Source organism: Gallus gallus, chromosome 4, assembly GCF_016699485.2.
Source record: "Gallus gallus isolate bGalGal1 chromosome 4, bGalGal1.mat.broiler.GRCg7b, whole genome shotgun sequence".
Taxonomy (NCBI): Eukaryota; Metazoa; Chordata; class Aves; order Galliformes; family Phasianidae; genus Gallus; species Gallus gallus.
In genome coordinates this window covers 15,894,484-15,912,739 of record NC_052535.1, presented here as the reverse complement: position 1 = coordinate 15,912,739, position 18,256 = coordinate 15,894,484, and the positions used below count along the sequence as shown (strand labels likewise).

Below are 18,256 nucleotides of genomic sequence, written 5' to 3'. Positions count from 1 at the left end.
TGTATGAATATAACCCAGATAAGAAAAACAGCTGACACCTGGGCACTGGAAAATGAAAAGCTAACTTTTCCTGTAATGCAATTAATTCTTGAAACAGTTAAGGTTTAATTGAATGAGAAAGCATCACAAGATAACTTTATTCTTGTCATTGGATCATTTTTACCTTTGTATGAGAGGTGCCATGCTTGATAGAAACCAATTAGAACTGAATTTAATTTTGCAAATTATTCATTTAATCTTTAGTTCTCATTTATCAGTCTAGAAAATAAGGTAATTGAAATACATACTGAACATGAATCAAGTGAAATAAGTTGTAAGAGCATTTGAAATTAGTTTAAGAACTTTATGTCTTCTGTGCCACCAGGAAGCATCTCCAAAGATGTTGGCAGCTGCCATTATTTGACGTATGCACTTCAAAATCCCATTTATTGAGCAATTTACTCAACCACAAACCTATTGCTTTGTGTTGATTTTCAGATCTGTAAATCAGATTTTAGATGGGCCCTTACATCAGTTCAAAAGGTTAGGTGAAGGAGAAGATACAAGGTCAATGAGCTGTGCCAAAACAGAAGTAGCCATCTTACAAAACTGATGAGACTTCCACGTCTTTTGCTTTGCTTTTCTTTGTGCATTTTTCTTTACTTTGCTTTCAAGGTTCTGTATATGTCATTGCATTGCTGTTGAGGGTAAAGGGGCTCAGTCCCCATGTGCTAGAGCTGGAAAGCACATAAACTTTGTCTGCTCCTGAACATTTGCTGAACACAATGCAACAGAACTGCATGAGCTGTTCACTGACAAATTCAAACCCTTCTTTCCACCTTTTCAGTGATCGTCAAAACAGTGCTGTCCCATATTCTGCTTCATCAATCCTCCCTGGTTCCTGGCTAAGTGTCTGCATGTTCCTTCCACTGGAAAATTTTGGGAGAAGGCAGCTCTCAGAGAAGTAGGATTTTATTGGTCCATAGAGTTCCTTGTGACTTCACTAGTGCATTAGTGATGGGGGTGATACGGGGCAATCAGTTTCTTCTCAGTACTCATACTGCAGCCCTCCAGTCTGAGCTCCCATGTGGACAGGGCATGCTGTCCTGTGCAATATGGTGTGTAAGCACAAACTTTGAGTTGGCGTATTTATGTTATGATGTGTTTTGCCACTTGGGAGTACCCTAAGAAATACCTTGCTATTTCTAAGAAGCCTGATCTAGGGTTAAATTATAGCTCTATTTAGATGACAATGGCACCTGGTGGTTACTGGAAGCAAAGTTTATGCTGTTCTTAAGTTATCATGACACCACCAGTGTATTACCAGGGTGGAGTGGTGATATATCAACAGCCAAACTTCTGTTCAAGGCAGGCAACAAAAGAACGTGTGAGCTTGGTTGATTCTGTATGTTGGGCTATGTGCACCTTTTAAGGCACAAAGTTATAACTGGTTTACCATTCTGAAAAGCTATGTTGGTTAAAGCAAAGTAGCCTGAGTACTTCAGCTTCTCTGAATTTTGCAATGAAATAAGTGTTAATTTTGCATTTTGTTACATGTGAAATTTCTCGTAGTGTGCTGTTTGTTTGGTTTTTTGTTTGTTTTATATGGTGAAATATCAGTATTCATTTTCTGCTAACTCAATGTATTCTGTAACACAAAACATGGATAGAAGTCGCATCAACAAAGAAAACTCATTTTCCTCTTATTTGTATTCAGCTCACATATTTTTAACCTGGAATAGTAGAAATAGGTTTGAGAGATTCATGTATAATGTTCATAAGATCTTAATGAACGTGTGAAGTGATTCCTTCACAAATGTCTACTTATAAGTTCTGCACAAGGTCAGACTTTGTCATTATTGATTGGGAGCAGAATTAAAATGCCAGTTGTTGTCCAGTTTATTATCAAGCTACTGAAACTATCTCCTCTCTGATATTTCAAAAAAGGAGCCTCAGGCAATCACAGTAATTATTCAGAAAAGCAAATCTCAACTACTTTTAAATGCAAAATTCTCTGTCCTAGTCAAATGATTGTCAGCAAGGGATTACAGCATTATAGAAGACACTTTGCCCTTCCTTGTGTGTGAATCAATCTTGTTTACATCTGGACAAGCAGCAAAGACAAAGATTCAGTCAACAAATTCTAGAGATCAGGCTGCAGTGCATGGTTTATGATGTCAATAAATATGAAAGAATGCATGAGTGCTCAGCTGAATGCAAGAGTTTTTAGCTGAGATGTAACATGAAGCACTTGTGAGAGAAATCCATGTACTCCAGCAAGACTTGAGTGTATTCTGTGACAAACTTCAAGTTATTGGTCTTTTCAATTAAGAAATTATCTCATGTAGAGAAGTCTCTAACATATTAGATTTTTTCATTGAAACTAAAAGATGCAGGTTTGAAAGCACATGAACAAGTGAGACAGTTAAATATGAGACATCCACTTCTTTCGCAGTTAATTGAAGCAACTCTTCTTCCATGTTACCGAAGTAGCTGAGGTAAAATAACAAATGAATTAAAAAATGCCAGTTCAAGGAAAAAAAGACGTCACCCATAGCCTGTTCCCTGCTAGGAAATAAAGGCCACAGGAACAAACTGTCTGTCTGCTGGGTGGTTCCAGAGGGCCGGGTCCAGCAGCAAGCAGCAGCTAGGAAATGTTATCCCACTCGTTTTTAAAGAGGTGGTCTTGCTGCCTATCTGCAGGATAGTAAAGCTGCAGTGGGCAACAGACTGTAGAGTTTGAAGACGTGGTCTGTTTTCAGCTCATGCTGGGTTCCCAGTTTGCCTGCACTGGCTCTTTCAGGCTCTTGCAGATCATATGCTGCCTAAAACAAGCTCTGAGCTCTCTTCTTTGGTCATAGCACACTGCACAAGGAAGTTGGACTCTGCAGCACCCAATTCCTCTATGCCAAGGACTGCTGTAGTTTTCCTTCTGTAATGAGGCCAGATCTTCTACCTGATAGCACTCCACATCACTCAAGTGACTAGTTCATTTAGGTTTAAATGGTCCTTCTGCTTGAAGGGAAGTGTTGGCTGCTGTCTTCATCTGTCATGACCATCTGCTCTGCTCTTTTTTTCTTCTCAGCATGACTGAAGTAACTTACATATAAGAACAGATTGTGGGACACACATTAACCTCTTCAGAGACTATAAATGATCCCCAAAGAGTGTAGAGTTTACTCTTTAATTCTCTTCCCTTGCAGACACCTGAGCTACCTTATACTAACATTCCTACATCTGAATGTTTCAGGCATCTCAAAACAACTCTACATTCCTCTTTGGGGCATATTCTGTCTTTGGTTTTTACAGACTTTCTATTGACGTCATAGAAAGCTGTGTTCAGATATTAAGGGCAGCATCTGTTGCAGAGTCAATACTTTTATTTTTTGTCCCATCTTTTCTCTAATAGTGGAAAATCATCTTCAATTAAATGTGCCATTAAAAAAAATAATGTATTTTGACTGTTTGGGCTCTGCCATTCCATTCATTGCATTAGCTTAGAAATGGCAAACAACATGCAGAGTTCCTTTAAACACTAGGCTGGTTGGAGTGTTAATTGAATAGTTTTTAAATTTTGCTAGCAGTGATTCATAAAAGTAAATTTTGTATATAAAGATACAAGTGGAAATATTTCTTCATTTATTAGTATTTAAAAATACAACATGTATTTGTACATTGTACATTGATCTATTCTATACGTCTGGATCATACGACTGTCATGCCAGAAGGATGTTGCTTTTTAACAATCTATTGTTCATCTGTGCATTCATAGTACTAGCAATACTCACATTTGAAAGTTTCAATTTCTATGTAAAAGCTACATATTAATGGCAACATATTTCAGATGTTTGAATGTTATTAATGCCTTGCTTATTTTGCACTTACACCTGGTATCAGCATTCAGAAAAGAGCAGTAGGCATGCCTTCTTTCTCTTCCAGCATGTATGTGCATAGGTCCCTCCAAAAGCAGTGCCTCCAATATTTTACATGGAAACTACAACAGATATAAAAAGCACAATAACGCTATTTGATAGAAAAAAAATCTCAGCTACAAAATGCTATTTTCCAACGAGTCACCACCATCAGCTGTGCATTTTCATCAGCAATGAACAAGAGCCTGCATGCTGTGCTAATCAAAATCCACACCAGCAGAGGTTATCCACTGTTGCCACTGCTGGAATGCACCACCCAGCCCTCACTGTGCTCACATCCACTGGTTGGTCTCCATCAACTTTCAGCAAACATTGATGAATATCCGTGGGTGCTGGGGTTTGTTGTTGTTGTTGTTGTTTGTTTTTTTGTTTGCAAGGAGGAATTCAGTCCCACCCCTTCGCTCCATACAGAAGTCAGACATCGCTCTGTCAGAGTGCTCCTCTGCTGCCACCTGTCCCATGGCAACACAACATAATGGGACATTGGTGGGAAGATTCCATCACTACTGCCATCCCACCAACATCTGTCTCTGATACTGTGGGCCAACAGAATAAAATAGGAGGCATTGCTTTTGGAGTAGCTCACATCTTTTACTCAAGTTCATGAATATAGCTAAAAGCGTTAAGTCTGGTTTGGACCAGAGATTCATCTCTCTAGCCCAGGCGCCTGTCTCAGGCACTGGATGCAAATGGCTGTGTAGGACATAATGCAAAGAGAGGCAGAGCCACCAATATTTCCCAGCCAATATGTTCTCCCAGCATCCTACAACTCCTTAGAGAAAGATGGTGATTTTTTTTGTTTGGTCACATTAATTTGTCTAAATAGTTCAAAATTTGTAGAAGCTACAGTAAATGTCTGTAACAGAGCTGAATCAAACTGCAGTGCCAACAAAGGCATATTCTTAAGAAGGAGAGAAAATGATATAATTCCTTTGTAACTTACTCAGAAGTCCTACACAGCTAAAAAGACTTCCTTGTCTTTATCCTCTTTTAATTTTAAATTTTTTGCTTTAGATTTGCATTCAGAGATGGAACAGTAAGAAACAATGCAGTTAGGAGGTATTCTTTCCTAATCTGGTCACTCACTGAACTATCAAACAAACTGAAAGAATATTTTATTTAGTGCTTTATGGTGCGATTCACAACCCTTGCTCCCATTAAATGGTGCTTAGCTCCATGAATAAACCTATTGAATCTTTAACAGCCACCCTCAATGAAATTCCCAATGCTGCTCAAGATAAGTGAAGGCTGCTGAAAAATACCCAAGTTAACATTTTACATCGTTTTCACTTTACTATCCAAAGTTCTACTTTTATATCACAGGGAAAGGCTAACATTCTCCACAATGTGACAAATACTTTCTCAGATGCCCACAAATCAACATCATACAGAGGCACAAAGGACCTTCTGTGCTTGCCTGAAGCAGCTCCTAGATTGGGTGTGGGTTATCAGCCCTATTTGGAGCTGACTACTGGTATCTGTTGATGATGTATGTCTGTTTTAATTGAGAATTTATATGTTCTGCAAATTTACTCTGGTTTGTTCAAACGTAATGCCTCTGCTACTGAAAAATGCTAGGAATAATTTTTATTCCTGAAAAAGCAGAATTAAAATAAATTAATAAAACAAGAATGACAAACGTGAATGACAGAAAGATGAAAATACATGGCTGGAGAGTAAATACTTCTGCTTGCAGAATCAATACCAGCGTGAATTTGCTCCTAAATGAGGCTGGTTTATTTTCATTAAAACACTCATCCTCTGTGTGTTGTGGCATCCCACATGAATGATGTTGATAATAGATCTCACCTGCTGTAATGTTATGTCCCCTTTCCTGATCCTACCTGGACTGTAGCTGGCAGGGTATGTGCAGTCTCAGTGCTTGGTTTGGTGAGCACTTGGGATGTGCTTAAGACAGATAGCGTTAAATTTGGATGTCTTAGAAACACTGTGATAAAATATCTTACTGCTTTTCTACTCCTTCGGAGGGCTCAGAGGCTCCAAAGCCAACACAGGCAGCGCCAGCACCTGCACTTTCACCTGTTAAGCTCCTGCCTGGAGAGATCTGAGTTCTGTTCATGCCTTCTCATGCGAGAGTCCCCTACAGCCTATGTGGCTCATGGGCACTCCTTTCATTGCTCCACTAGTCTTTGTTCCTGGCCAGAATATTTTAGATATACTTCAAATATTAATGGAGAAACAAAAGTATCTGCATGATACAGCTGAAAAACCACAAGGGGAACAAAGCATGAATCCAGTGAAAAGGTCTGACAGTCCCTGTTTATCTCCCAGCTTGAGTTCTGCAACCCGAAGAAGGAGGGTAACGATTCCTGGTAGTCACAGGGAAGAAAGAAATGATCAGGGTTCTCAGGTAATAAAAGCTGTTCCCACATTGTCACTGCGTTCAGTGAATAAAGGAACAAGAAGCCTGGCCTTGGGCCAAGCCAGCCCAACGCTGAGCTAACACTGTGCTTAAGTGTGAATCTTCTCCAGGAGTGTGAGGAGGAACTCTACCTCCCAGGCACAGCCCAGCCCCAGCATCCTGCTGTGTGATAGTGACTAGAATCTTGTTTGTGTGGCTGTCAAAGAAGAGAGCAAGTTCAAAATGTCTGAGGCTCAGATGAGGGTACTGCCCAGACCAGTAATAAGGATAAAAATTCTTATTGTAAATAGGCATGGAATATATGTACTTGTGAAGAACTCATCTTGGATATCAGTTTAATCCCTAAAGCATAGGCTTTGTAGGTACCTTGCAAGGTTTGCTTAGATCTACTATTCTAATGCCAGATATTCTTGGCACTCCCATGTTGTGGTTCAGCCCTGGATACTGGTAAATTTGTGACAATAGATTTACCTTCGTTCCTGCTGCATCTGCCAGTCCTAGCTCCTTTCTTAGCAGTATCCAGGACTGGAGGTTTGCACTGGAAGTCATGCTGATCTATTGGCATCTCTCACAGGATGGATTCTACTTGCAGCTGCTGTTTCTACATTCACGGTTATTCATGGTTGGTTTTTGTTTGTTTGTTTGTTTTTAATGCAGTATTACAGCCTAGTGAATAATGTGAGAATTTAGATGAAAATACTTCTTCCAGCACCTGCACTTTTCTAAATTGTTTATGTGTTTTTAAATACTTTCTTTATCCAAGTGATTTGTAGGTCAGTACCTCTGGCACACAGTTCTATATGGCAGTAGTGGCCAACACCTAATGAGTGCCTCACAACCATGTGGAAGGCCTGTTAACACAGTCACATAATATGTATCCTGTATGTTTTGTTGTTAATCCTCACCTGATGAAAAGTAAGCAGTAATAAATGTATTTTATAAATAATATATCTATACAAAGAGGGCAGGTCTGGAACCTATCTTCCAGATACAGCTGTTGCAGAAACAATAAATGATACTTACGTAAGTTTTCTAGGCCATCAAAATACAGTCGTCCCTAAGGACGTGATAGAGTACGTATGTACAAGGTCAGGATTAAAATGTCCTCACTGAACCTCTCTTTAGCTCTATTATGAGCAGCTGTGTCTTGAAAAGCACTTTGGGCCAGACACTGTATTTTTCCATTTGTTTCTGAAGAGCCTGTAGGAGCACTGCAAGCTGAATGATAGCTACTTCAAATGATTTTCCTGATTTTATTGGACTCTCATGGGATTTTCCTACTATCTCATGCTGAAGGTGTTGCCCTATTTATTGACTGATTTTGGGAATCTGCCTTTTGGAAGCTGCTGAAGGACCACCCAAGCCAATACTTAAACAGTGTTATGATGTAAACTGCTTTATAGGAAATCTTGAAGCTAGTCTGTTCTCTATATACACAGAGATGCAGTATTGACAAAATGCATTGGCTTTGGTATCATGCCGTGTACAGGCACCAAGTCATTTTTATGCAGGATCAAGTTCACTTTGATGAGTCACTACTGAATGAATGCTGTAAATAAGCAGAACAAGCCTGTAAAAGCAAAGGTACAGCCCTATTGCCATGGAGAGCATTTCTGTTTCTTTTACCATTAATACTCGGTCCAGTCCCACAGCTGACAGCACCACCACTGTGTTACTACCACTCTGGATACTTTAGCTGTGCTCCTCTATAGGTATGCAGCTCTCCAGGCCTGGGTTGACCTTCAGATGCAGTGTTGTTCTGAACAGCCCTGGCACTGCTCTGGCAGGCCCTTTGCAGTCAGACTTCCCAGAGCTACCTCTTACAAGTATTTGTTAACAGTTCATTCAGCATGAACCACCTCAAAGTCTGCAATGCAACAGTTAGGATTTGCTGATTTAGATGACACAGACTACTGAGAGCCACCTGCAAGGCTCCTTCGTTAAAATAAATTTGAGGAAAAGATTAAGTACTGGTTCCATTAAGCCATATGCATATTCATGCAAGATTTGTTATTTATGTACTCATTACTTTTTCTGTCATAAGTATTTAAAAAGCTACACCTTTTGTATGCAAATTTCTGCTTAATAATGCTTGCCAGGCTTCAAATTAATGAATTGCAAGCATAATTTTGCTCATGACTTTGAATCACAGAATGAATTAAAATTCAGTCACAAAGATGCGATTTATCTTCAGTTTTGCAGTAGATGATTCTTACTGCCCTGTGCGTCAGCATGGCAATATTCAGGCCTGAGACTTGTACACGTTAGTGAAAACTTAGACTACAGATAGCACTCATTGTCTTGTGTTCGTATATACTTGCAGTTACTGTCACTGAGCTGAATATATTCAACAGATGAGCGAATATATATATGTACTGTGTTGACAGAGTTCTGTGTTAGCACAGTGAGAAATATGTAAAATTCCTCCTCCTCACAGATACATGAGAGTTATATAAAGATTTCTGTGACGTAGCTATACCTACAGATATTGGCCAAATCCTAGCAACATCTAAATTTTACATTTTGTAATCTATTAGGCAAAATATAACAGCTTGTGACAAATTTCCCTTTAACTGAGGAAGGCTGTTTCTTGAGTGTTTCCTTCCTCTCGGGTCCCCTCCAGCCTAGCTGGCAGTCATGTCTATAGAACTACATGTAACCTGCTTCTCATTGTTTAACTGCCAGTTAATGCATCCATCAAATTACCTTGGGCCTTGATGCTAATACAACTGAAGTCGAAGGCATAAGAGAGAGACTGGGCAAGTAATCCTTGATGCTGTAAGAGCAGTGCATTTGTGCATGCCAGTCAGGTGTAGCAGCTCCGTGTTTTGCTTGAATAAGTGATTCCTCAACCAGGAGAAACGATTCTTAAAAATTGTAATGAAATATATGCGTATTACTGGATGTTACATGTTCCTAAATGAAACAATACTAGTATTGGAGACAGATCATTTCATACCTGAGGATGGTTTTCAGGCACTCCACTCGTTCAGTCTCTCAGCTTTAGTTACTGCTTGACTGGTAAAGAGGAAAAAAAATTAATCAAGCTGCACTACAATTAATCTGTGATATGGTGTGTGCAGTTATTACTCATAGTGAAAAGCAATTTACCAATTCATCCAAAAAAAAAAAAAAAAAACATAGGGAAGACCTTATCTGTAAAAACGATCATCTTATGCATTATCTCCATTTATGCTTTAGCTCACTACAGCTACTTCTTATTAACTCTGAGAATGGTTAGTCATTTTCACAGAGTTTGCATCTTGGTAGGATGTTCCACCATTTGTGTTTCCCATTGGTATGATAGCACTTTTAAGGCAATGTTTCTTGCTTGTTTCCCATTGCATTTTCCTGCTTTTTCAGTTTCAGACGTCAGCTTCACAAACAAAATCAATACATTGTGTTGAATCATTTGAAATCATTGAGATTCTCCCATGTTTTGTTTCTTTTCTAAATATTGGTGTTTTCAGGTAGGGTGTTCCATGCAGAGACAAAGATTTCAGGATGGCTTTTCCTTAAGCTGAGGGTCATTTAAGAATTTGGTTCCATCTTCACTTCTGAAAGGTACTTAAGAGGTGTAGGCAGAACCTTGTGATAGTTTTCTGCAAGCACAAGATACTGAAGAGGGATTTTATTGCATTATCGCAACGTTCTTGTCTTCCTGCCACAATAATAAGGTCCAGTAATCTTTCCTCTCCATTGTTATTTAAATAATCAATAACAGCACCACTTAGTGTCCCCAGTAATAGCCCAACATCAGCTGTTCGAGGCTGATACCAAACCTGTATTTAGAGGCATGGCTATGAGCGCTTACTTCCTCGTATAGCCTGCTATGAAGAAGTATCACAGCAGAGAAATCATTGGAAACACACTTTGCTTTTGCCTACTTGCTGTTGTGTTTGGCATATAACTTCCATGGATGTGGTCTAGTTTATACCAACTTAGACTGTATTTAGTATCAGCTAAACTGTTTTCCTCTTTAGTCTTTTCCAGAGCAGTCTGCAGAGCATGTGGAGTATGACAAGGTGATAGTCGAGTCCTGTGTGGCTCCTGGTGCAGGCAGGATCTCTGCACAGCTCTCTGCTCTAGTGTTAGAATGTTTTTTCATTCAGACTACCACAGTCTTAAAATTCTCATTCTAGTGTTAAAATTGTGAATAATTAGCTTACGAGACATATTCCTTTGTGAAAAGAAAGTAGTATGAGGAATTCCATCCATTCCTGGCATGATGTTAAAAATAAAGTCAAGAAGATATTGCTTAAGGTTAATGAGCCAATTGCTATTGTAAAAGACACCATTCACAATAACTGTTTTCTTGCTTCTTATTATATGTAGAAATTGATACCGGAGATGGAAAAAATGTTGTAGAGTTGAAGTATTGTTCTGTAAACAAGCAGACAAAAATTGCTTGCTTGAGATAATTACCCACCCATGTACAATTCAGAAAAATAAATGGCTCTTCCATTAAGTTTGTGATTTGATACAAGCATTTTGGGGGGTTATATTGTCTCTCCAGCACAGCACATAAAAGCCATATTTTTCAGTTCTGAATCAAATTTTGAGTAAACTGTAGTAATGTGAATTCCGTTAAGTTCCCCAGGTCTCACGGAACTGTTTGCTTAGTCACATACAGGAGAACATTTGGGTCTATTAACGTAGCATATACACTAAGGCCCAGAAAGAAGCTCCAAGTTGTGCTAGGGAGAACCTTTCTAAATGATGTAGTCATGTAGTAAAAAACTACTTCTGATCAGACTATTTTCTTGTCTATAGATAGTAAATCTACAGGTTTTTTTTTTTTTTTTTTTTTTTTTTACTTACATTTCCAAATTACAACTTCATTGTTGCATAGACTACAAAGCTGAAAGCTGCTCTGTAAACTTTCACTGTTCTTATTGGTAGATCTTCCATTCAGCATTTTCAGCTCTCCCACCCTATCCTCCCTGTTTCCATGTTTAACCCTTACTGAGACACCTTTAGCTGCTGACTGTATGGTTAGACCATACAGACTCTACAGACTATGGTCTTTCTTTTTGCCTCTTTGAACTGGTTTCTTTAGTAAACAACATAACTATCCTGGGGTCATCTTGAGAATGTCATTTCAGTAGTGCTGAATGAATCGCTTTGGTTGAGACTCTTTCTTCTGATACAACAGCACTGCTTCTTTTCTTTGTCTGCTTCTTCATTTATTTTGGGTTCAACTCATGAGTTACACCATCCATGGAACCAACTCCTCATCTCTTAGGTATGATATATATTGTTGAGTGGATTTAAGCTGACCAGTACTCAAAGAAGCTGATTGATGATGATACCTCAGCAAACAGGTAATAGTGTACAAATTACCTTACTAGGTGATTTGAATTAGTGCACGCCACTGCCTACTACTGCATACAAGCAGGGGAAAGGGCATAATTTATAACCAAATCAAAATGGAAGAGATGGTAGTGGTGGTGCCATTGCACCAGCTACCTGCGGCTTCTTTTAACTTCAGGTATCAGTTACAGGGAGAAGGAAGCCCCAGTAAAGCAGAAAGAATGAAAATGATAATCTGCTCTGATAAGTTAATCTTTGTTTATTATTTCCTGTTAGAGATTTTTTTTTTTTTTTTTACTAAAGATTTATTTTCAATTTACTTCTCTGTTTCCCCATTAATCCAAGCCCATACTGCACTCAATTCCTAGTTAGTCAAATTCGTGATTTGTTCTGTTTGGGGAATAAGTTGTGTAGAATTTTAATTTGTAAGGATGCTTCTGGGAACTGTCCATTCATACCCCAAATCGTTACTTTTCTGCACACTTTCTCAATTCTGTCATTCACTCTCCAAGCATTTCTACTTTCTTTAATGATCGCCTGTTCAAGCTTTCACTAAGACAGATACAGCTGTGCATTTTCTAATACCCTCAAACCTTTAGTCATCATCTTTGCTGTGTGCAATAATAGCTTCACTAAATACAAAGCAGTTTTCACTTGCTCATAGTAAAAAGATTTAAATATGATAAAAATAAGGAAAGTGACACTAATGAGGGGGATTTTTACAGCATTGAGTAAGCTGGAATTGCCACTTGTGATTGATATTCTTAGAGTTTCACACCACACAGTTCTGCTTTCTTCAATCATCATGCAAATTATTACACTAAAATGTTAATGATACAGTCAGCGAGTCATATAGAGATGCTGATTTATCAAGTTAGCAGAAAAATGCGAATAATTCAAAAAAGACAATTTTGGAAAGTTACTTTGTCAATGCCTGTTGAGAAAAAAACAGTGAAACCACTCAGAAAGGCAGAATTAGGTTAATTTTGTAATAGCTACAGATGTTCATTACAATTTGTATCATGAGAGCTTCGTTCCAACCCTGTTAGCATCACAGCTAAAAGATTGCTGAAAGAATGTTATAAGAATTATTCTATTTTCTCTTCTCCTTTAATCTTTGTAGCAGTTATGAGTCATCACAGGATTTCAGGCTCCCGCATGCTGCCAGTTTCACAGTCATTTCAAAATGCCTAACAAAAAGAGAAATTGTGTAAGTTGAATCCATTTTTGTGAAAATTTTAAAGAGAATAAATGATTTGCTTATGATAAATTATGTTTCCAGGGCTCTTCCTGATGCAACATTTTCTAATCATAGCTGTAAGTTACAATGTCACAGAATTCCGTACAGAAGATGTGTGAATCTTCATGAGAGTTTATAATATGTATAATAAGTAATATAATCCATTAAATGCATGCTTGTTAACGTATTGTTATGGAAAAATTACAACCATATTTATGGTAATTGAAACCACACATGCGACTTCAACAATAAGTTCTGTTTCTGGGCCCTAAGGAGCAAAGTTACACAAAAAAACAAAGCTTCACAGTTCTTTAGGACATGGAGGGCCTGCTGCTCTGCGAAACATCCATGTAAATCCCAGATCAACTATCCTAGACTCATCAGACTGCCCACTGAAAAAAGACTAGACCAATATTATTCCCAATGGCCAAATTAATTCCTGACCTAGGGTACTGTTAAGATAAAGCCGGCCACAACAGGACAAATCACATCTGCTCGTTAGGATGGTCATGCAGTTCATAAGACAAGGTGTCCGTTTCCCCAGCAGAGCAATGATGATTTATTTTTACTCTTGATGAACTGCATTTACTTCAAAGTGATGACGTTCAATACGTGTAATTGTATTTGTCTCTTGGAGAATGGACTCAAGGAAAACGTTCCCATGACAAATACATTCGGGCCAATTTGCCTTCATCAGATGATGTGGCAACTGTCAGCTTTGCAAAGGAAGCATGAAATGATGCCCGTTCAGAGCAGCATGTGAACTTATTTTGCACAGGCTTAAGTGCTAACTCAAGATCCAAGGCAATGTGAATTAGGATCAATATGCTCCCATTAACATCTGTCTTAGTTGCTTCTAATGTTTCTCTTATATTTTGTATATCACAGAATCTGTTACTTAATTTTGTAAACATTAAGAACACTCTACCATGTGTAAATGGTTCTAAAAAGAAAAATTTTGTCCCTGAATCTAAAAGTGGAAAAGGTTTTTGGAAGTATTCTAGATTTAACTTTCTTTGATTTTAAATGTGCCATAAAGGAGGTTTAATCATTTGCATTTGAGAATCCCCTCTCAATTTGAAGTGTCCTGAAAAACAGCATTTCTTGGGCAGCTTTTGCAAACCACAGAAGCAAGAGTGAGAAAAGGCATGGAGGTTGGCAGCAGTTGGATCTGAGCTGCTTTAAGATTTGCTTGTCTTGAAGCTCGTGATCAGGATCAAATCATTTTCTTCAATATGATTTAACCAGAAAATTCTGAGCTGATTTGCAGACTAAAAGAGCACTCTGAATTTCCCGTAGCTGCACTTTTCATTCTTGAGAATTTAGGAAATTTGTGCCAAGAAATTTTAGGAAGTTTAGCGTCACACTTTAAAAAAAATTGCCTTATCAACTCTTTCTGTACCATCTACTAGACTGCTTGCTGTATTGTCTAGTTGAAGATCCCTGATCTTGCCAGTAAAATTTGTATAAGCGCGAACATTTTAAAGAAGCTAGATCAGTCCGCGTTGAATGTTATCTTCCTCTCAGTCATCAGTGTGTGCTGTTTTTTCTGATTTAGAGTTTTCCTATTACCTTTTTTCTACTGCCAGTTGGTGACATTTGCTTGCTTTGTATATTAATGCACTGAGGTCTTCAGGTGCAGTAGTAAATTTTCTATACTATCTTATTAAATCCCTCTCTGTTACAGGTACAAACTACAATCTGTGAAATATTTTTCATCTCCTCCATGTTTAAAAGGTGAAGGAACTTAATAAAGAATTGCATAACAGTAATCTATGAGATTTTTTCAGAACTGCATTTACCCTGCTCATCAGTTCCATCACATAAGCACTTCCCTGAGTGGTTACAGCCAAATATAAAGGCAAAAATCAACATGCCATCATTGCTAATAGGAACTATCATCATTTTTTGGTAGCACCCAAGAACTCAGTTGGAGACTGGATCCTGATGACACCGGTCTTAATACAGATGCAGAAAAAGACAGAGACCTTAGCTCATATTCTAGGCAAAAAACAGAATTTTTTGCTACTGTTACTCATAGGGAAGAATCAGGAAATCACCTGCAGAGGAGAGTATTTTGTAGCAAAAATGAAACTGTAAGAGGATTCTCTTTTCTGTCTTTTAAAATTTTTAAAAAAAGGACTCCCTGTACTATCATACTATCAGGGCTGACTATTTCAGGTAGTGCAAGCTAATGCACAAAGGGAACTGCGGCTTTCATGCCATTGGTTTAAGTGTTAATGGATACCTATATTTAATTTCCTTGATGATAGAAAGAAATCCAGTCTCATAAAGAATATAAGGCAAAATTTACTACCCATATTAATGTGAATTTAAGGCCATTGCTCTCGGTTACTGTGGAGTATATAAAGAAAAGAGGAGATGTTTTATTCAGTGCTGGCACAGCTTATCAACAGCATGTGTCTGCAGTAGCAAGGGGAGCCTGCTGTACTCCATCAAAGGCTGGGACAGTCTATAAAAACATTCAAGGAACTAGGAGAAGCAGCAGACTCTGTTCCAGCTAAGAGACAGCAGCTGTGTGCCAGGATGTCATACTTCCTGCTGTAACAAGTAACAATAGCGAGCATAAATTAAGGAGGTGGAATGGGAAGTGATGGAGAAAGAGTAACTGAACAACTTGGAGACAGTAATTTACAAAATTGTTTAACTGTTTGGCATACCTTAGTGCCAGCAGGGCTGGATCCAGCCTTGAATATCCCTGCCTGAACATTGACATTGTTCTGCTGTAATTTTGGATGAGGGAAAGGTGTTGGAAAAATAGACATTGGGAAGCTAAGCCTGAATAAAATGGACACAGATGAGGTAGTTCATTCAGGACAGTGCTCAGTTCAAGGACTGTTGTTTCTGGACAGCCCTCTCTCCACTTGAGACATGGACTGAGACCAACGATGTGTTTCACACGGGTTAGCTGAGAGCCAGCAGATGGAGGTGACCTTCAGGTGCTCTCAATTTGGGTCAGCCCTGTGGGCTGGAATCGAGCAGCCTCACATGGTGCTGCCAGTTCTCTGACTCACACAGCTCTTTGTTGGCCTTTTCTTTATTTTCAAGACCTCATGCTTTGATTCTGGAAAATCTTTGCAGTGGCGTAGGGAACAAAAAAAAAAAAAAAAGAAAAATAGCTTCAAGCCTAATTAATATCTTAAGTTATATGGATTCAGCAAAGTTCAGAAGGGGAGGAATTCTTCCCTAAAGTATCTTTACCTTCCAGCCAGCAATGAGACCTCCAAGGAGCCCTACTGAATGGTAGGCAGTGATGCTGAGGTAGATACCTCTAGGGTATCTCCATGTAGGTAAGTTTTCAGGTTACCTCAGGGTGCCCCAGCGTCTATCTAAAGTTACCCTAACATAATTGTGCCCACCTAGAGGAAAACAGGGCAAGCAGCAGCTCTATTTCTTGGATTTCTACCTTCCCGAACTTGCTGAGAATGACATATGTAAAATAAGTATTTCTCTCATTGCATGGAGGAAGGAAGAAGGCCTGTCACTCGAGGCCCAGCTGTCACAGAATTATCAGTGTAGGAAAACATTGCTGGAAAACAACCATGAGGTGCTTGTGCTAAATTCCATGGCCTTCTGCAAGATGCTGTACAAATCAGGACCTTGCTCCCCAAGGATTTGTGGTACCAAACATCAGTGTTTGTTTCCCGAATCCTTTCTGTTTTGCCAGATGTCATTTTAGCTCCTTTAATTTCCTTCTCTTGTCTTCACAGCATTTTTATGGATGCCTACAGATACATTCATCCAGGCATTACCTTTTCAGTACAGCAATCTATCGGCCTCGCAGAAGATATTTTGATGTATTTGGCCTCCCACAGTTGTACAAAATTCCTTAGCAAATCCCCTTCTCTTTTAGAAGAATGTATAATTGTGCTATGTCTCTTTTTTTTTTTTTCCTTCTTCAAAACTGAGTGGGATTTACCATGATACAAGTAGAGCATCAAAGGAAATAAAGCCTATTTGTCAGTTTTCAGATAGCAAAAGAGAAGCACCAGCCCACCTTATCCATGTGGGTGTCCTTGGTCTGTTCCAACAAGGTGCATGCTTTAAAATAAGATAGGGACAATACAGCTTAGGAATCGTTCAGCTGAAATCACCAGCCTGCATACACTTGGCAGATTAAAACTCTGGAAAATTTCAGGCTGACATTTAGAATGGCGTAAAATTGTTTAAACTACATTTAACCATTTAACAGTAACTTTTCCATAGCCTTCATCTCTTCGCCTTCCTAGCATGCAGTCAATGGGCAATTCAGTTGGCAGTTTGCAATATGTCTAAGCAAGACAGTGCCAGTCTAAACTGATATTATAAGTTGCGTATGTACATTGGTGATTCAGTGGGCTGCACTGAGACACCTCATAGAAACTTTGCAGAGGTGAGACTGCATAACCTTTAAAACTCAGTTTGGAAGATATTTTGCAGTGTTTTGTGCACACTGCTGGCAAACCAGTCAGCTGCCTGAGAGAGAACTGTGACGTTAACCCCTGGCTGCTGCTGAATATAATGGTGCTGCACTGAATTCCCACTGTGCTCTGTGTGGCCTCTCCTTGAGTACTGGGTACAGGTTTGGGCACTGCAATATAAGAAGGACGTAAAACTATTAGAGAGTGTCCAAAGGAGTGCTGCAAAGATAGTGAAGGGTTTGAAGGGCAAGAGGTATGAGGAGCAGCTGAGGCCCCTGGGTTTGTTGGGCCCGGAGCATAGGAGCGAAAGGGAAGCCTCATGGCAGCTGCAGCTCCTCACAGGGAGAGGAGGGCACCGCTGAGCTCTGCTCTCTGTGACAGCAACAGGGCCCGAGGGCACGGCATGGAAGTGTGTCGGGGGGGGGGGGGATCGGAGGGTTAGGGAAAGGCTCTGCCTCTGAGGGCATTGGGCAAGGAACAGCTCCCCAGGGCAGTAGGCATGGTCCTGAGCTGCCAGAGCTCAGGGAGTGTTGGTACACCACTCTCAGACATTGGGTTTGGGTTTTGAGTAGAGCTAGGAGTTGGCCTTGGTAATCCTTGTGTGTCCCATTCAATCTGAGCTATCCTATGACTATGCTGCACAAAGTCCTGACTGAGGCTCAGGAGGCCAGTTTTCCATTACTATTAGAACTGCAAACCAGTTCTTTACATTTTGAGAGTATATCAAAATGATGAGAACTTCTTTTTCTCAATTTGAAAGGACTTTGCACAGTAGCAGCAATTTGCCCAGCTCTAATTAAATTTTGCTTCATTCCTTGTTTTATGTTTGTTATGTCCAAATTTTATAGTTTCAGTGACATACACTATTTGGAAAGTGGGAGTGCAAGGTACCTTTTCTCATCATGACAATAGGTTTCAATCTCAAACTTTAACTTCCATGTTTGAAAGGTTCTCTCTTCATTTCCTGACACACCAGTGCTGCTTCTTT

The 18,256-nt window shown here is 39.3% G+C and overlaps 2 long non-coding RNA genes across 2 annotated transcripts in view; one reads left to right on the top strand and one right to left on the bottom strand.

Moving 5' to 3' along the window:
* The window catches only part of LOC101750610, a 478,463-nt gene that overhangs the window by 426,126 nt on the left and 34,081 nt on the right, over positions 1-18,256 (top strand). The gene's annotated exons all lie outside the window — the stretch shown is intronic.
* LOC121113228 lies at positions 1,790-4,609 on the bottom strand. The gene is made up of 3 exons (XR_005859850.1): positions 4,188-4,609; positions 3,865-3,973; positions 1,790-3,078 (listed from the first exon to the last, which is right to left on the bottom strand). It is a non-coding gene; the product is annotated as an uncharacterized LOC121113228 (long non-coding RNA).